The following is a 19,319-nucleotide window of genomic DNA, read 5'->3' on the forward strand; positions in this document are numbered from 1 at the left end:
GAGACACACCGCCACCAGCTGCTGCTTTCACATCTCAGATCAACGTGCTCTCACAGACACATGAATATTTTCAGGAGAGGAACACCATCACTGCAGTGACCCACTTCCACCTGAGAGCTGAGAAAAGCTGTTCTCTCCAGGGAGTGGAAAATTCCTCCTGCACTTGAAAAGAAAAAAAGCTAAAGGAGGAGTGTCCCTACAATCACCTGAACAAATGTGGCTGTGTTTAGGACAAAAGCAGTATTTTTGCAGGAATTTCAGTTCTTTTATCTCGGGGGGGGGGGGGGGGGGGGGGGCAGAGGGAGCCAGAAAACTGTGCTCAGCAGTAAAATGTTGAAGGGGTTGTGCACCTGCCCGACTCTCCTGCAGCCTCAGCCTGGCAGAAGCAGAGGGCCGTTGCATAAGGATGTTTGGATGACTGACCATGATTAACTCCACAAGCTCGGCTATTTTTATTAGACACTGTCCTTCACCTGGTAATGGAAGCTGCAGGGAACACTGCAGGCCAACATGATTTCATTCATTAACCCTTTTGCCATCTTAGATGACCCCACCCTTACATTGACGTGTTCTCCCTACCATGACAAAGGTGGATAAAGGTGGAAAGATTTCATATAATCCATGGACACCAGTGAAGATCACAAATCATGGAAGAAAAAAGGTTCACAGCACTGTCTAGTGGGTCTAGATGACCCAACTCCCAACGTTAAAGTGCCTAGGATAGCACAAGGGTTAAAGACTTTAGAAGAAGATGGATGGACGGACGGATAAAGAGACATAGAAACAGCTGAATGAATGGACGGAAAGATAGACAGATGGGTGGATGGAAAGAGGAAGGAAGGGAGGGATAAACTGGTGGCAGGAATGGAATGGAAAGATAGAATGATGGAGTGATGGTTGAATAGATGATGAATAGATTGACAGACTGATGTGCGGACGGACGGACGGATGGACGGATGGACGGAAGGATAGATGGATGGAAAGCCAATTAAACTAACAGGTATGTTGGACACCTTATAAGTCACATGAATTGTCTGTAGATGTTTCTTCAGCTCCTGGGGAACAACCAGGCAGAGGAAGCTGACAGAATGACGATTGTCTCCACCAGGACTCAGTCAGGTTATGATCTATCTTTATAATTAATGTTTATTTTAGGTCAGAACCACGTAGTAATTTTATATCCTAAAATTCTCAAATGAAAGTTCCTGAAGAGCCTAGATCATAAACAATTAAGGGGAATGCACCACAAGCTCCACCTCTACTTTTTAAGATGGCTCTAAAAATGAGAGTGGAACAAAATGTTCAGTAAGACTCAGGGTTCTGTCCCGTTACTACTCCCAATATTTGGGTGGAGGTTTCAGGACCAGAGTACCATTGTCTTTGATCCTGAATCTCCAGAAGCATCCAACAGTGTGGAGTCATTTCCAAAACCATTTAAGACACGATTCCAGACTGAATGTCAAACGATTCAAAGGCTAAATGAAGCCAGAAGCTTTATTTAGCTTGTGTCGTTTTTGTCTTGACACAGATGTTCTTGTGTTTTTCTGTGCATAAGTCAGTTGTTTTCCTGTAATTGTGACCCACTGAACCCACCAAAACCCAAACTGTTCAAACGGTGGTCCTATTTTAACAAGTCGTACTAAAAGAAAGCTCCCAGTGACCAAAACCAGACCGGGCTTGGAGGTGGGTATTATATCAGCCCTGCCAGCTCACCGTTTCAAACCGGATGATTCGGTTTCGGGGTCAGAGCCGTTACATAAGCAGGAATATGAGCTGCATAAGGGATGGGGTCAGGTAGCATCTCTAGCAGCCAGCATTTACAAGTGAACCAAGATTTCAAACTGCATTTCTACAGCTTGAGTTCAGCTCAGACAGAATCAGAAAACACTTGCTTCCACTCTGAATACTCTTTTCTCTGAGAAGAAAAGAAACAGTCAGTAGTCAGAGCGTGTGGGTGTAAAGTTTCTGGCTGCATATTTGTTTGTGTCTGCTGGAATGGGAGCTGGCTTGGGTGGTTGTCTGTATTAGTTGGTCAGGGCTTCAAATCCCAACCAAGACGCCTTACCCAAACTGACCTCAGTTCTGTAAAGTAATCTGCAAAGTACACATGCACACTGGAGCTTGGTATGTGTTTCACCTGAACCCAACACAAAACACAAAGCAGAGCTTTCTGGGTAATGGAGGTGGTGTTGATTGACCAGAAAGGTCTCCCAACAGCTGACTCACAACAGTTCATTTTGTTGCAGAGTTTGACTTTTGCCATTGCAGTCAAACAGAAATTGCTCCTTTTGACACCTGCCCAGTGGTCGTTTGGGGAACTGCATCCTCGTTTCGAATTTGCTTCAAATTCCCTCAGATTCTGGTGGGTTGACTCTCCGTTGAGCTGGAAGATGGAAGAATTTCACTTTCTTAATACATTTCTCTAGAAGTGGAGTTTCTGCTCTGCTAAATTAAAAGAAATTAATTCATTTTAGTTTCAAGATTTATTCAATTTTTCAACATTGCAATAAAAATAAATTGTTGGATAAGGAAATTAACCAAATCTAAATATAAAAAAGTATTTTTGAAAAACTGTTTAAAAATACCACAAATACTGCTGGAGTTTTTTGTTTGTTTGTTTGTTTTTGCTGTTTGTGCTTTTTTAGCTCACTGGAGAATATTCATAGAGGTTAATTTTTTCCAGTTGCATATTTCATGATAGGATGTTCTCTAAATTTACAATTCTGAATAAAATGTTCGCTTTTTTAGCACTTAAAGGTTATATGAGGCAATTTAACGACCTCTAATCTTAATCTGACATTCCTTCAAAATCCCGTCTATAAAACGTTCATCCTAATCCTGCAGGGAGTCTCTTGATGGATGTTTTTATGGTGGATTAAAGTCAGAGACTTTTTGTTTCCCTCCGTTTTTCCTTTTTTTTGACAGAGGTTATCAGGCAGCAGATGAAAGTCACAGTAAACACAAGACAGAAAAGATGGTGAGGTTGTGCAGAGAGCAGGTCGCCTCATCGTCTCCTCATGCAGGCAGCAACGACATAAACTGCAAAGTCATTAAAACAAAGATGCTGAATAAGGCCTGCAGGAGCTTCGCTTTGCAATTTCAGAGAACATCACTTTATTAGGCTTTTCTTCATAGGTTTTGTTAAGTTTTAGGTTTTAAAAACAAAGCAAAAGCACAATGACAAAAACTTAATTAACACTATAACCAACAGAGATCAGATGAAAGATAAAACAAATTATCAAATTCTAACACAAACTCAAGCAACGGAAGGATTCAGGTAGTTTTTCTTTCCTTTTTTTGGAGCTAAAAAATTATATTTTGGATAAATATTGCAACAAAAGTTTATTGTTGGCTCATCTGTTGGAGCCTAAGGTTGCTTTAACACTGGGATAGTCCTGTGGACTCAGTTCATATGTATTTGAAAGCAAAACAGTGATTCCCTTATTTGTAAAGTCTCAGCTGATGATTATTTTCTTGCCGAAACAAAATACTTATAATTTTCAAGTTTTATTACATTACAGAAATGTAATCTTATTTTAACAAAAGACACTTCTGATCTCGGAATCTTCAAAGCCCTCATGTTTATTTCTAGTCATGGTCATTTATTTACAACTTGAACATTTTTTAAGAAATCAACATTGTTCAAATCACAAATGTTTTTTTATTTAATCTACAACAGAGGAGTAAAGAATAAAACTAGTGTTAAACAATAAAAAAGTTACTTTAAAGTTTGTTTTTTTCCAGGATTTTCATACATAGAAAAAATATGCATATAATGAAATTTTGCATTATTGTGTTGTAGTTGTGAGTCTTAGTCATTCAGAGAGTTATAATGACATGGAGCAACATGTGAGTGTTTATTTGTACTGGCTGAGGTCAGTGTGAGCTAATGCTAGAAATTACCAGCGGACCTTCCTTCCTTCCTTCCTTCCTTCCTTTCTTCCTTCCTTCCTTCCTTCCTTCCTTCCTTCCTTCCTTCCTTCCTTCTTTCCATTTTTCCTTCCTTTCTTCCTTCCTTCCTTATTTCCTTCTGTCCTTTCTTCCTTCCTTCCTTCCTCCTTTCTGCCCTTCCTTCCTTCCTTCCTTACTCCCTTCTGTCCTTCCTTCCTTCCTTCCTTCCTCCCTTCTGTCCTTTCTTCCTTCCTTCCTTCCTTACTGCCTTCTGTCCTTCCTTCCTTCCTTATTTCCTTCTGTCCTTTCTTCCTTCCTTCCTTCCTCCTTTCTGCCCTTCCTTCCTTCCTTCCTTCCTTCCTCCCTTCTATCCTTCCTTCCTTCCTTCCGTCCTTCCTCCCTTCCGTCCTTCCTTCCTTCCTTCCTCCCTTATGTCCTTTCTTCCTTCCTTCCTCCCTTCCTCCCTTCTGTCCTTTCTTCCTTCCTTCCTTCTTTCTTTCCATTTTCCTTCCTTCCTTCCTTCACCCCTTCTGTCCTTTTTCCTTCCTTCCTTCCTTCTTCTTTCCTTCCTTCCTTCCTTCCTTACTCCCTTCTGTCCTTTCTTCCTTCCTTCCTTCCTCCCTTCTGTCCTTTCTTCCTTCTTTCCTTCCTTACTGCCTTCTGTCCTTCCTTCTTTCCTTCCTTACTTCCTTCCTTACTTCCTTCTGACCTTTCTTCCTTCCTTCATTCCTCCTTTTTGCACTTCCTTCCTTCCTTCCTTACTCCCTTCTATCCTTCCTTCCTTCCTTCCGTCCTTACTCCCTGCTGTCCTTTCTTCCTTCCTTCCTTCCTCCCTTCTACCCTTCCTTCCTTCTGTCCTCCCTTTCCATTCTTCCTTCTTTCCTTCATTCAAATATCATCCATCCATCCATCCATCCATCCATCCATCTTCCTCTGCTTGTCCAGTACAGGGTTGCGGGGGCAGCAGTCAAAAGCAGAGATGCCCAGACTTCCCTCACCCCAGCCACATCAGCCATATCATTCATATTTATTTATGCAATTGTTTTGTTTGTTTGACGTTCATTTGTTCATTTGTGTGTTCATGCAATCACTTATTCATTATTTAACTGAATAATTCTTTCTTTTTTTTGTTTTTTGTGAGATGACCAACGGAGTGACTCACTTCCTGCAGACACTCTCCCCTCTCACATTGGCTGTCATTGAGGCTTGATGTTGCAGAACAGACGTTTGTGGGCGGAACCAGATCTGTCCCTCTCCTCGTTCATTTTTTGAGCCTTTCAGAGCCCCTCACCACCACCATCCTCTTGTATTTTTCTGAGAAAAAATCTCTTTCAGTTTCTGTGCCGCTCAAACCATATGAAATCTCCGACCAAACTGCCTCTGACACAGAGGTGTGCTTCTATAATCGATCAGTGCGCGGGTTACTCTGTGAAAAGCTCATTTCATTTATAAACCAAACAGTTTTTAGATCGGGGGAAGACATGAAAAACCTCAGAAAATTGAGGCTGTACGCTAAAAAACCACCATTTTCCACAACTAACAGAAGATCAACTTATAAAGGAGATGTGAAAGTCTGGCTTTTGGGGAACCCTGGGGTATTAACTCCTCTCCAAATTGTTACATAACCAAGTAGAAATTGACTGATCAACTAGTTAAAAATGCAGCCCTGCAGCAGTTCAAGTCATGAATTTATCAGGGGAAAAAACACTAACGATTATTGGGCTTCACACCTACGTAAATCATCTATTAAAAGGTTTTCTGAGTATTGTTTCTATAAACATCTGTTTTAGCCCATCCATCAGTTAACCCCCCACTCCCCACCCCATGTTTACAACCACAACATCTGTAATGAAACTGGGAAATGTCTTTTACAGGGAAAAATAGTTTAAAAGCTTTACAAGTTTGCACTATTTTTTTTAAAGGAGCTCTGTTGTGAAAAGGACCTGATCATCTTGACAGGGGGAGTCGTTTTCTGTCTTTCTTTTATATTGGATTTAACCTTTTATGGTAAAAAGGTGAAATGCCTGCTCATAAAACCCTCAGACTGTTTTTGTTTGGCTCAGAACCATAAATGCAGTTTAGCTACCAGGACAGAGGAAGGCCAGGTGTGCAGGAGACGGATGGGGGCTTTACCTGAGACCTGAGTTTAGATGACAGGCAGGTTACTGTTATGGAGGAGGGAACTTGGTGCTGTGCCTGTCAAAGAATGTCCTCATGGTTACACAACCTAACACATAACAGAATTTCAGCTCCTTTGTTGTCCTCATCACCTTTTCCACATCTGCATACCTTTCAGGAAGCACCGTTATCTTAGGTAGAATGCTGAAAACATCCGGTTTGGTTTGCTTCCACACATGGCGCTCTATAAGGTAAAAAACAAACACTGAAGACGACCATTCTTTTCGTCATTCATTCATTTTCCAAACCCATTAGATCTCTTTCACAGTCACGGGGTTGCTGGAGCCTATCCCAGCAACTGTTGAACAAAGGCGGGCACCTCGGGCAAGTCCCCAGTCTGTCTCTGGGCCTAAACTTCATGATGAAAAAGAAAAACAACAATCTGAAACAAGATTTTTTAAATTGTGGCATGGTCTGCTTTATTTTACACCAGAGACCAATTGTTTTAAAGGAGGATTTCTGGACAAGTAAAGAGTGTTTTATGCTTTTTTTTTCTTTTAGTTTGTATGTTTTTCCTTGTAAGAATACTTACTTGAAGTCTCTCCTTGAGTTTGTGACAGGTGCTGCTCTTTGCTCTGCCTTTGGTCAAAGACTAAGAAGGAAAAGGTGCTGAAAATCAAGGAAATCTAGACAGTAAACACAAATTTAAAAAGGTCAGCTATGATAACATGGGGAAAAAAAATCAAGATCCTGTCGAGACGTTTTGTGCATTCAGTTTCAACGGGGTAGATGACTGAGCTGCTGTTTTCACACATTTTATCACCAGGAGAGCTGGAAACCCTCAAGTACAGGGCAGAGTGATGATCTCAGCTTGGTCAGAAGCGACAATTTGTGTGCTCCTCACTTTAGAGCTGCAGAGAATTTGGGACTGCAGAACATCCCCTCCTCGCTTATCTGTGAATGACGTAAGTGAAGCCGCAGCTGCGTTAACCCAGATTCAGCCGGAGCAGTAAGGAACCAGCTCCCATCTTATGCAACCTTTTCTCCGCAGAGCCCTGCCTGCAGCATGAACAGAAACGAAGGAAGCGAAGGAGGCTGCCTTGCTCCTCGGGCCGTCAGCAGGCAGGCTGGAGAGGGCCGCCGGGGTGCAGCAGCTCAGATGAACGATGCTAAAGAGCTTTGATGTCCGAGGAGGATTTGTGATTCTTGTGTAAGAGCCAGACTGACGTCAGAGGACCTGAATCAAACCGTGCAGAGTAATCAAAGAGCTGCTGCTGCATCATTATTCTTACATAAAACTGTTTTTTTAAGCTTCGCTCACAATAAAATTTGATTTTTGCCTCAACTAAAACAATGAGCATGAAAAGCAGGAAAAATTGAGTTTGTGCAACATTTAAAAACAGAGAGTCAAAGCTACTCAGCAATTTAGTTGATAATCTTAATCATCTCCGGAGACCCTCAGAACATTTTATAATTTTAATATAATTTATGTATATATGGCAACCTTTGTTGTAAATCAACATTCTTCATATCAGAGTTAGAGCAGCCTCCAGACCTCCGGGTTGCTTCGGAAACCTCCAGGTCTGCAGAGGCATCATGAGAAAATCTAGAGGGTTCTCTCGCCTGAGACGGCAGGTCTGTACCTGTCGACAGAGAGCCCCGGTGTGGCTCCGAGCATGCTCAGATGCAGCCGCCGTTATGTAACCCTCATAGAACAAACCTATGTTTTTAATTTGGGAATTGGAACTCTTCTTTGAGCTGCCGTAACTTTAATAACATTTTTTGTTTCGGCAAATAACAGTATCACATCTTTTAAGGGCGTCTCACTGACAGAAGTGGAAAAATAAACTCAATATTAAATCTGCGACTTGTGTTGTGTAGCCCGCAGGCACTATCTGCCCCCACCGGCCCCCTTTAACCCGCTCTCACTGGCTACACGCCCTTTACTCTCCTTCCTGACTCCACCACAGGTCAAAGAATTCATTCAAAATCTTCTAAAACTTCTAAAACCAAAGTGTTTTCCCCAAGTAGCTTCCCAATGATGCTCGAGGAGTTAGGAAGCCATAGATTCAAGGAGGAGTTTAGTTTTCTTGGTAAATCCAAGATGGCAGCCTCATCCTGAGGTCAAAGGTCAATGAAACTTTTGTTGTGGTTGTAGACTTGGGCTTTCGGTCTGTGTGAAATTTCACGAGGACTCAAACAAATTTTCTTTGCCCGTATTGTGGGGAAACGGGAAAATTACCAAATTTCATACTTTGCTCCAAAATTGTTCTGTGTCCATCCCATAATAATTCAAAACTTCCTTTGGATATCTCAACATGTTTTGCTCGTTAATTTTTTAACTATTTTTTAAGCCCCAGAAGATATTCTGGCCCCCAATTTTTTTTTTGACAGTTTCTGACGCTGTAATGTTGTTATTTTATGGGGGCGGATGTTCATATCAAACATTCCTTTTCACCGGGTACTAGGTGTTTGCACATTTTGGTGAGTTTTTGAGTATGTAGCAGGAGTGAAATTTTCACTCATACGCCCAGTAGGAAAGAAGAATTGCAAAAACATTATGAACCTTGCAGTTAAGGACATAATTACGACATACATGTAATTAAATTACATTTTTCAAGTTTTCCTAGAATAGGATGAACTCGTGGAAAATCTAAATCCTAAAGTTATAGGACTGTGGACGTGGATTTCTTCCTGCAATCTTGAGTTCAGGTTTTAAAGAGTGAATGTTCAATCTTCTAGTAATAAGTCAGAATTAGATTTTGTCTGAATGGAGTGCTGTACTTTACGTCAATACTCAGAGGCGCGTAAGTCAACTCTGGTGTTATAAATAGCTTAACACCTTTGGCTGCTCAAGAGATAAGACTTTATTTACCTGATAACGGGGAAACTCCAGCATTACAAACAAATGGAAAGAATCACCAACAATCAGCACAAAAGGTCAAATAACTAGAGGGAGGATTAAATAAGAGAACGGCCTCTTACCACTTATTTGGTTTCCTAATTTTGTCCTATTTTCTGCACCAAACAGGAAAATCCAGATAATCAAACTATAGAATAAAATCTACTATTTATTAATTCTGTATAAAGCCTGAGATATATAACTTCAAATGTTTATCTGACTCTTGTGGTGGTGAAGCCAGTCCTAATGAGATGTTTTTGTGTTTCTTTATCACCAACAACACAACATTCTTCAATGACAACCATAACAGGAAATGAAAATACCTTAAAACGTGACTCTGTCATTGGAAACACTACTTCATGAGACAGGATGTGAGTCATTGGAACTAAATGCTCAACAACTACGACATTGAGAGGTTGCTATTCACGTTTTTGGAGCGAAATGGAAAGTATGTTGGGTTAGAGTTTAAATAAAAAACCAGACAGGTAACTCGGAGGAGTCCACTTTCCCCAAACACTAGAAAATGAATGAACACGTTATAGAAAACGTGCTACCTTAAAATGTATGTGTAGGTGTCTAGTGGTGCTTTATGTGTTCTAAATGAAACATGTAAAAACATGTCGGCTTGAACAAAACCAGCAGTTCAGGAAAATGTATTGGGTGCAAAAAAGAGAAGGAAGGCATGTCCCAACACCTTTGCGACAGGTCGTTCAGGTGACCACTGTCACAGAGGAGAGAAGGTCCCGTGTAGGTCAACCAGACAAATAAGTGAACCCTCCTAAAGACACCTATCCAGATAGTAGTGTGAGAAATTTCGTTCAGATAACTCGAAAAGGTAGACAAGAAGGTCAACTAAAAAAAACCTTAGAAGAGGCAAATAGAGGAATGACATCCTATCAACCCACTTGAAACTGGAAACTAGCACACAGGAAGCCTATCTTGCGCCTGTCCCATGACCCTCTGAAATCAGGAGAAACAGAACAATGCCTCGGGAACAGGACAGTGTGTACGTGGGAGCCCAGAAGACCCCCCTAAGAACAAGCAAACAGGGAGAAAAGCATTCCAGCAAGCAAATTGAACAGGCAGGAATGAAGAGGAGCGTCCTGCGTCTCCATTGAAACAGACAGAAAGAGGAACCTGGTCCAGGTGAGCCCCTCGGAACTGTCAGAGAAAGATTGGTATCCCGGCAACAAGCATGTGGGAAAAAGAGGAAAATCATCTCCGGAGGCCTTCAGAACATATAAGCATGAAGAGTAACATCCTACATGCCCCATTAAAGCAGGTAGAAAGAGGCATGTGGTCAAAATAAGCAGAGAAAAAGATCTGTATCTCTGCAACCCTCTTGGAACCAACAAGCAGGGAGAAGAGTCACAGGAAGATCGTCTCCAGAGGCCCTCATAACAAGAAGGCATGAAGAGGATTGTCCCAGCAAACGCTCCATTGACCTCAAAGGAATTGTAGCCTTAACTTAACAGGAGAGTGGACATCAACCCCTGAAAACTCTGCATGGTGGCTTCATGTTTCTGAGGTTTCAGTACGAAGTAAAAAGGTCCCAAATAAAGACAAGATCAATTTGGTGATGGACACTTGAATCTTCTTTCTCTTTCGGCTTTTCCCATCAGGGGTCGCCACAGCGAATCATCCTTTTCCACCTCACTCTATCATGGACATCTTCTACCCTAACATTAGCCAACTTCATGTCCTCTGTTAAGACATCCATGTATCTCCTCTTTGGCCGTCCTCTTGCCCTCCTGCCAGGCAGCTCCATCTCCAACATCCTTCTACCAATATATCCACTATCCCTCCTCTGAACATGTCCAAACCATCTCAGTCTGGCTTCTCTGACTTTGTCGCTAACACAGGCAACATGAGCCGTCCCTCTGATGTACTCGTTCCTTATCCTGTCTAACCTGGTCACTCCTAAGGAGAACCTCAACATCTTCATCTCCGCTACCTCCATCTCAGCCTCTTGTCTCTGTCTCACTGCTACCGTCTCTAACCCATAGAGCAGAGCTGGTCTCACCACTGTCTTGTACACCTTTCCTTTGAGTCTTGCTGGCACTCTTCTGTCACACAACACTCCTGACACTTTCCTCCAACCGCTCCAACCTGCCTGCACTCGCCTCTTCACCTCTTTTCCACACTCCCCATCACACTGAACTGTTGACCCCAAGTACTTAAACTCCTGCACCTTCTTCACCTCAGCCCCCTGTAACCTAACGCTTCTACCTTGATCCCTCTCGTTCAGACACATGTATTCTGTCTGATGGACACTTGAATAATTAAATAAAAAATATGCAGATATACCTTAATGTCAAACAAACCCTTGCATTATGGACAGTAACCGGACAATGCAAAAAAGGTGACAAACCAACCAGAACTGAACCATTTCTATTTGTGAATATGACCCTAATTGCACTAAAAGAGGATTTGCAAACAAGAAACAGATAAAAATGCAGTTCACCTTTAAAATGCAACTGCATACATCTTTGTTGGGCACTTTTAAATGTCATCAAAATATATTTTTTTCTTGTTAAAAAAGACTGTGTCCAGTAACTTTTGGGTTAAGTGATTATTCTTAGGAAACCAGTTTTTGTTTATGCTCGTGCTATTTTTGTTTGGTCAATAGCTTGAAGCAACAAAAGATTCTCTAATGCTCATCCCGATATTGTCTACGTTCCTGGTTCCTGCAGTGAACGGGCCGTGCTGCTCAGTGACTCTTTTATCTGCTGTTCCTGTTAATATATTTTAAAAGCATTTTTTTTGTGAGTAAGCGATGGGAAAAAGTTTTCACTACAGCTGAAACTGATGACGATGGTTACACAGAACTCCTGGACATTCAAAAAGGAAAAATCCAGATATGACAAACTGATTCCTGTCTTATTTTAGCATATTTGTTTCATTTACACACAGTTTTTTTTATCTCATGTTGACACAGACTTTTTTCTTCTTTTCCTGAGGACTAAAAAAGACTAAGTTGTTGGATGTTTGCGTCACAATCAAGAGAATCAGGACCCAGTAATAATTGCGCAGCAAAGATGTTTTGAAGCTTCAAAAATGAGGACAAAAAGTTCACAAAAACCTAACTGCTGCTTGGTTATGCTTACACGCTTGTGAAACTCTCAGCTGAGGTGGCTCATCTTACCACAAAGGCTTCACTTTGTTCAGCAGAGCTGGATCTCAGCTAGGCGTAAAGTGGGTCACCTCCGTGTTAGCATGAACTGACTGGTTTACCTGGTTTTACTCCTGCTGCGTGCACAGCTACACGATCACGTGACTGCACATTCTTCCTGCATGGCAACCGCAGGTGAGCCCCGCAGCTTCACCTGCGATGACCCGAGGAGCTGTCAGAGGCGCAAGTGGCAGAACTGAACCCTCTGAGGCTTGAGAATAAGAAAAAAAAGTCAAAGTTTCTGATTTTGCCTTCTGGTGGAGAAACAAGAAAGTCTGGAGACCTTTTTATCTTTGATGATGACAAAACATATTCTCACAAAAAGGTTGTGTAAAAGAATTTCAGGCATCACCTGTTGTGCCTGGGGCTCCTCACATCCCATTTACCTGGAATACAATTCAAGCATCATTTCTCCTTTTCACAGTGATGCTGTGGCTGTTTTTTCCTCTCCTTCTGATGCCACGTTCTCACAAAGCGTGTTCAAATGACTACTTCCAATGAAAAGTCTCTGTAGCCATACGCATATGCACATTTCCACATTCAAAACTCTTACATTTACGTTGCTACGCAAGGTTTTAAGTTCATTTTTGAGATTCTTACAAAACGTGCAGCCACTGCACCCGTATTGAAAGTTAAACCAGTTGAATTATGACCAACCCGGGACTCAGATTTGGTAGAGTAGTGTGGGTGGCGTCCTTTTTAATTAAATATTTTTATTTATTTATTTTTACTGTCAGCACTCATTTTTGTTTTCTGCGAGCGAGGAGCTGCTCCAAAGAAAGAACACGTGCCAGGGAGGGGGGGGGCATCTTTGGACTCTGACCTGCAGCTGCAGCCTTGGTGGGGGACTGCCTGTTTTTGGCTACGTGACCCCTGATTCATCACGAAGCTGAACACGAGTTGGAACCCATGGAGCTCCAGCAGTCCGTCAGAAAAACTGTGAAACAACCAAATAAACCAGAGGCCTGCTCCCCTGCGGCCTGCTGAGCTCATTTCTATATTTTTTCCCCGGATCTTTTGTACGACGAAGCATCAGGCCCACCATGAAAGAAAAACTGAAATTAATATACGAAAATAAAGTCATAAAATTATGAGAAAGAAAATCTAATTTTACAATGAAAAAGACATGCTTTTTTTGAAAATAAAGTTGGTTGTGTAAACCTTCATCCACATTACATGCCGACTAAATCCATCAATGCAGTCATTTGTAGGCTTTTGTTTATCACATGAAGTCATGTCCCATAATGCATTTGGACCTCTGCAACCATCGCTATACTGAAAATTGCTTAATCTGGGCACACTGGTTGCAGGCTCTGTTTAATTTGCTAAAATGGTTAAGATAGTCCCTTATTCTGAACTGCTACATTTTTTTTATCAATGTCCAACATTTTGTTTAAAAAATACTCACATGTGAAAGGCTTATTAGGTGTTTTTTTGCATCATTTAAAGTCCCCTTGCTTTGCAACGCTTTTTTTTAACTAGTAAAGAAACTACCAATTTGTTTTTTTTGGTTTCTGTATCACAGAATCTTGTTTTTTCTGCATTGTTTAGCTTTTATGTTGCTGATTTTTCAATTTAACATGATCTTAATTCAGCCCAAACTGAAATTTATCTTTTTTTTTTCAAACATAATTGGAAATACTTTTGCTAAAAACCCAGAAAGTGACTTTGACCTGACCCTAAACTGGTAAAGAAGAACTCTGCATCTCAGGACATCATTGTGTAACATTTGCTTTCACGGACGCACATTATGTAAAAGTCCTCCTTCTGTGGGTAATGTGCAGCGACGCGTCCTCTGCGCTGCTTCAGGCCTCCACCTGCTCCCCGGATCTGTCCTCCAGAGTGTTTTGCACAAACTGCACTCCAAGTTTATTTGACGTAATCACCATGACATCATCTAATCCATCCCGGCAGGCGGACATGTAACGGTACATGAGGATTAAAAGCTCTGCAGGATGATGCAGCAGTTCTCTGGCTGAGATTTATCTCAGGCTCAGAGGCAAATGTTCGCAGGTCAACTGCTGCACTCATTACATTTAATGTTGAACAAATTCCAATCTGTCAGCACTTCACTGCTAATATATAGACTGCAGGCTTGCATGGGTACAGTTAATGAGCAGCACAGGATCTAACAAAAATTCATGCAGTTTGTAAAGGCCTATGGCAACCAGGCAGTTTTTTCATGTTTTGGCCTGATAAATAGAGATTAGTGTGACAAAGAATCGTTTCACATTTTCCTAGCAACCACTGCAAGGATGTAACAAATATAAACAAAATGGAAAACTTTTGGATTAAACTCAAGACTGTGGGGGAGAAAAAATTACTTCAGGGTCTAAACATGAAGCATTGTTAAAATTTAGGATTGATTGGCAACATTAGCAATGAAAATGAAGAGTATTTCTGATTCCACCCACCTGCCACTTTATTTAAAACAACGTTTAGTGCTTCATAAAACTTTGGCATTGTTTTATTGTCCTACATTTTTTACAGCTTTTTCTTAAACATCCAGAGGTGCTAGTGTTTTATTTTATCCTTGTTTGATTTTGGGAACATTTCGGTGAGCGATACATTTTGATTGCTTGATCGTCAATCCCTTTTGACCGCAAATTTGAGTTCTAAATGAATAGATATATTTAAAAAAAACACTACCCTTGCAGCTGTCATAAGTAAAATAAAAGTTATGAGCACTGAAAAAGTTTTTGACATCAGGCTAAAAACATTTCCTTCGGTTGTAATGTTGGATTTTTTACGATTGGAGTCAAACGGTAAAAGCAACGAATGAAGACCAGCCTCCAGTGGTCATTTGGGGAACTACAACATTTGACTTTTGGAACATGACCAAAAGTCAAAAGTCAGGTTAACCTCAGCAACCCTGTGACCCCAAAGGGGATTCTGTGGGTTGTGTAGGATGGATGGATGGATGGATGGATGGATGGATGGATGGATGGATGGATGGGAGGGTCAAGCCCAGTAACAGAATGTTGATAAATGTTCTCCTTCATACTGTCAACCAATCAATCAATCAATCAATCAATCACTTATTTTATCAACATACGTGAAACACAAGGTGCTTGACATGAAAGGCATTTATAAACATTATAAACATAGGTTTAAACCAATTAGAAGTAATTTAACACAAAAGACCAAAAGCAACACCAATCTTAAGATAAACATAAAATGGAAGGAAACATTGCTAGATAGAGTAGTGGAACAGCTTAGTGAGGCTGCAGTCTTGTTTGTTTAACCATGTCTGACAGCAATTGTCTGAGTTAATTTCCATTTTTTTTCTGCACAGCATGCTGACGTCCTTGCTCAGATGTGTTCACTTGCAGTCTTCATTGATTGCCATTAATCAGCCATAGATGATGCATCTTGAATGCATTTTGATTTGCATCATGAAAGAAGGTTTTGCTTCTCTTTCTCTTGGTGGTTCACTAAAGTCCATCCAGACTTTTATCAGTCCTTCCCACTCCTCATGGTGGCTTTCATCTGTAGGACAGTTGACCAAAAGCCAACAAGTTGAGGCAAAAGGATTCCTGTGCTTATTTTATGAGCTTCTCCATTTAGGCCAAAGTCATTTCAGTTTCTTCGTGTCCGACCATTTCTCATATTGTATCTTGATTTCTCTGTTTGGGGTCATGAATTGTTTACCATGCTACAGCAAGGACAGATGTAATCAGAGGTGAGATGATGGCCGTTGAGACGCCTCCACTCTTGCATGCATCGTCGGGCACACCAGCTTGCAGCTTCTGTGAAAATCCTTATTTTAAGCTGCTGTTCCACTTTCATGAGAGTGACCTGCGTGCTGTAATCCTCCTCTGTACTTCAGCTGTTAGGTAAGACTGGGAGCAGTTGTGTAATTTCTCAACGCAAAGCAGTCATGACAGGAGTTTGGACAAGTTAGAAACGCACAAATGCACACAGTCTTCCAGAAGATGAGATAGGGGCTCATAGACTTCAAATTAGACTTTTTTCTTCCCTGAAATAGGCGAGACTCAGCAACAACCCATTCCTTTGACCCGTTAAAGCACGGAGGACTTCTGAGCATTGCAAGCTGACCAGCTGGGCCGGCTGCAGCTATTTTGGTGCATTACATTTTCCATTCTGCTTTGTCCTTCAGCTGATCAAGAGCCCCGCTGCTGTCCACTGTCCTACCTACAACTGGAAGCACCACAGTTGATGCAGTGAAGTGGAGCATCCTCTACAGGCTCCTTGCAGGGCCTCTCAGTTCCAACCCAAACACAACTGATTGTGCATTTATAAAAAATCAATGAAGAATTCTTCTGGTGGTTAGACCAACATGTTTACAGTGAGGTGGACATTTGCACTTTAGCTTATCTTGTTGGCTTCTTTCGCTGTGGAGAGCCTTTGAGAGTCATCTGTGTCGCCGTGTTGACAGCTCCAAGTGGCATGGTGAGAAAACAGAGCATCTCTTGTCTACTGGAAATGGTTCAAGCCCACTTACCAGAACTGCTGTCTGATGTACACGCGAGAATGATAACAAAGATCCACATTTTAGACGGGGGTAGGGGCGCAGAGATATTAGCTGGAAAGAGGAGGTGTCTGCACAATCACAAAAAGTCATGCCTTAGATACAACTGCCCTTTCGGGTGGATACGGACTGTCTTTGCATGGGGTGTTCAAGCAGCCATTTCCAATGAAAAATCGATATTAATGTGTGTTTCAGGCAAATCAGTGCTGTCAGCAAGGGGCCAGTGCACTCACCTTAGTAATAACTAGAGTGTGGCATCCCAATGACTTTTGGGATGCTGTGATGGTGGCATAAGGGTGAACAATCCTTGAGGGAACTGCAAGACACACCTGCACCTCTTTTAAGATGCGGTTGCTCTTCTCCACGACCCGGAAAACCCAAAAACCCACATCAGCCACACATGTGCATGAGACAAAGGCTTTAAGGACATTCCATGAAATCATGGACGCTTGTAAAAAGTTTGTGCAATAACACACAAATGTTTGACATGTAGGTTGAAGCAAGTTTTTGCTTTTTAGTGCCAAATAAGAACATTTAAAAGAGAAATTAAATTCAAACATGCAAACAACAGGATGAGAACTGTAAAAGTTATAAAAATGTCAAAAGCTCTGTAAAGCTAAATTTAATCCGGAGGATTTGGACATGAAGGGCCATATGAAAATGTTTCTTTTACATGAAAAGAAAAAAGTAAATAATTAATGTTCGTGCATGACATTAAAAATGAAACAATAGTTATTTATTCAGTTGGGCTGCAGCTCATCTGTAGTTATTAAAAATATCACACAAATAATGCTAATGGGAATATTTCCAACACTTCTGTCCATCATGGAACTGGGAGGAAGCCAACACTTCACATCAACTTCATCGAGGCTTCAACTCCTCTGATTGTTCTCTGGGGGTCAATGGGGTCTTCCTCTTCCTTGCTGCCTAATCCAGTTTGCCAGGACAACCCACTTCACGCCTCCTTGTTCTGAAGACCTCCTGAAATGATCCCCTAAGAACTCCTCTTCAGAACAAGGGTAGCCACTGGAAATGTACTCCATCCTGATTCAGCTCAATCACTGCAGGTTTTTTGTTTCAGATTTATCCAAAACTGTTTTTTTAACTCCATGCCCTCAGAAATAATCTTAAAATGTTTTTTAATTATACAATTTATATAATAATGAAAGCAATAGCAGGCGTTCAAGATTACCTTCATCATTTAAACATGACTAAATGTTTTTTAGGTTTCATAACGTTCGATATTCAAATAAACTTAAAAAATATTTTAAAAGTCAAATCTGATGATGTCTCATTTCTGAGAAGAACCCTGACCTGACCTGTTCTGTGTACTGATGTCAAAGGTAAGTAAATGCATGGGTGCACTCGGAGCCTGTTCCTCATAGATGCCAGATCAATCATAATGAAAGGATGACCTGTCCTTGTGTGACCACCCCCACACAGACTCGGCTGAGCAGGACTTTGACGGCTAAGGAGGTGAGCCTTCCTTTGCACGTGAGACTCATGGAGGACCGGGCGGGGGGGAATCAACAAGCTGGCTCAAAGATGTCATAAAACCCTTGTTTTCCATTTTTTCTCTAACTGTAAACCCTCACTTAATGTGGGCAGTAAGACAAGCCCACAAACTTTAACGTATTAGAAAGGAATCTGATTTTAATGAACTGGAGTGGCATAAATCTACCTTTTTTATGGACAGTCTAAACAAGAAGTTCCAATAATGTCAATACCTGATTTAACCTCTGAAGGCCTGGCATCCGCCTGTGTGAACATCACATTTTGGGCCTTGTGACCATGTACGTAGAGGGTTAGCTCAAATATTAGCTCAGGTCTTAAGAAGTTAAAAATTAAACCAATATGAGTTTTAAAAAAAGCACATTGAACAGATTTGTGTAACCAGATTACACAGAGGTTTGTTTTTGGTGTAAAATCTGACTTTTTCGCTTTTTTTGTCAAAACTGCATCACCACCACAAATACTCTGTAGACATAAGCAATCCGGATACTATTCACTCCAAACCTGACAACCTGAACTAACAGTTTTATGTCCACCTTGTCTTTGCTGTGACTCAACACTTCACATTGAAGATCACACGGTTCTTAAGGTGATTATAGCAGCCTGTCCTGTTTCTATTTATACACCTCTGAGCGATAAGCTCTTCCATGTCCAAAGCAACTCCTCAAACCCCCCGATCACCGGCTGGACGACCCTCTGACAGCCGGACTGCAGTTTTCTGTGGTTAAAATTTTAGATTTTCTACAGCTCCCCTCCAATTTTTCTATCAGCCTTCCTCACACAAAGATCTGTCTGTGCCACAATCGGCTGCTAATCGGGTTAAAGAAAGCAAGAGGTGAGCCGAGACTGCAGCCGGTGACCCACTGTACAGACAGAGTGATCTCAATCCCTCACCTGGACGGGGTCCGACTGCTGCTGCCCATCCTCCTTTACTGAGTTGGCTTAGAGCTTCGGTGGGGGAGGACATTTGGGATTGCGTCCTCCTCCCTTCTAACCTTTTTAATGAACTCTCTCCTGGATCTGCTTCGGTTCCTTTATTTATTTTGGAACCCGGACTTGGTTCGGGTTGAAGATCTGGCCTCTCCACCTGTAGATGAAGCCCCTACCTTTGGTTCATGAAGTTTGATTAAACTGTGAACATCTCACTATTCTTCTATCACAAATAAACTTCATCCATTCATCCATTTTCAAAATCCACTATATCCCTTTCAAGGTCACCAGGTAGCCTTTCC

At 41.4% G+C, this 19,319-nt stretch overlaps 1 long non-coding RNA gene across 1 annotated transcript; it reads left to right on the forward strand.

The window, feature by feature from the left end:
* Window positions 1–6,530: 6,530 nt before the first annotated feature.
* Window positions 6,531–7,873, forward strand: LOC105355122. Its single transcript, XR_002874132.1, has 2 exons — window positions 6,531–6,974; window positions 7,061–7,873. It is a non-coding gene; the product is annotated as an uncharacterized LOC105355122 (long non-coding RNA).
* The last annotated feature ends 11,446 nt before the right edge of the window (window positions 7,874–19,319 follow it).

This window comes from Oryzias latipes, chromosome 11 (assembly GCF_002234675.1).
Source record: "Oryzias latipes chromosome 11, ASM223467v1".
NCBI lineage: Eukaryota > Metazoa > Chordata > Actinopteri > Beloniformes > Adrianichthyidae > Oryzias > Oryzias latipes.